The sequence below is a fragment of the Odocoileus virginianus genome, chromosome 3 (assembly GCF_023699985.2).
Source record: "Odocoileus virginianus isolate 20LAN1187 ecotype Illinois chromosome 3, Ovbor_1.2, whole genome shotgun sequence".
In the NCBI taxonomy this organism is placed as follows: domain Eukaryota; kingdom Metazoa; phylum Chordata; class Mammalia; order Artiodactyla; family Cervidae; genus Odocoileus; species Odocoileus virginianus.
This window is the reverse complement of record NC_069676.1, coordinates 30488609-30489676: the sequence shown is the minus strand read 5'-3', so window position 1 is coordinate 30489676 and position 1068 is coordinate 30488609. Positions and strand designations below refer to the sequence as shown.

Sequence of the window (1068 nt, the reverse complement as noted above, 5' to 3'; positions counted from 1 at the left end):
AAGAGAGATATGAGAAGATTTAAAGTGTTCCAAGATCCTAGTTTGTAGGCTAGGATTAATGTTTGAATGATTATGTATCTATGCTAAAAGTACAATGGCAACCACTGAAATATTTGAAGTGTGTGTAACTTCCAAAAGAAGGATTTAGAGTTTTAAAAAGATCAATCCTAAAAAACAATACAGTAAGGAAGATCAAACCATATAGACAAAATAGAACAAAACAAGAGAGATATCAAGTCATACATATTTGTGATTGAAATACAGATAAAGGAAATGAAAGTGAAGTGAAAGTGAAGTTGCTCAGTCATGTCCAACTCTTTGCAACCCCATGGACTGTAGCCTACCACTCTCCTCCATCCATGGGATTTTCCAGGCAAGTGTACTGGAGTGGTTTGCCATTTCCTTCCCCAGAGGATCTTCCCAACCCAGGGATCGAACCTGGGTCTCCTACATTGTAGGCAGACACTTTACCATCTGAGCCACCAGGGAAATCATAAAGGGAATAGATCCACCGGTAATAAAAAAATAAATGAAAAAACAAAAATGAAGGTACTGATGCTAGGTAAAATTCACATATATGTTGTTTATAAAAAATAAAGTTAAAATAGGTGTACAGGCAGTAAAGTCAGAATCACAGTGGCATAAGGTGTCTTTTGTTTGTGTTCCATTCATCAACAATGAAAATTTGGCATCCACAAACAAAAGTGCCTTTGAAGAAACTGTGGGGTTAGTCACCATATGTGAAGGGATATAAGAGGAGTTTTGTCCATCTTTGTATCAAGTAATAGGCAGAGGGTCCCTGGTTCTGGCTGTGGATTCTGCAGTATCCTGTAAACCAGCTCCAGTTCCTCTCCGTTATGATCCAGGAGGCCCTGGGGAATGCTAATGTAGATGACCACTCATGAACAGGAGAGCCATCCAGGTTTCCAAAAAAGAAATTTCAACATTTTGTTGGAGGAAAAATTACAGATCTTCCAAGACTTACAATGGAGTTATATCTTGGTAAACCCTCATGAGCTGAAAGAACCATAATTTGAAAATGCATTTAATACACCTAACCTACAAAAC

General features: G+C 37.9%; 1 non-coding gene across 1 annotated transcript; it reads right to left on the bottom strand.

Annotated features, from left to right (window-relative positions):
* Positions 1–417: 417 nt before the first annotated feature.
* Positions 418–489, bottom strand: TRNAC-ACA (transfer RNA cysteine (anticodon ACA)). Its single transcript has one exon. It is a non-coding gene; the product is annotated as a tRNA-Cys (tRNA).
* Between the last annotated feature and the right edge of the window lie 579 nt (positions 490–1068).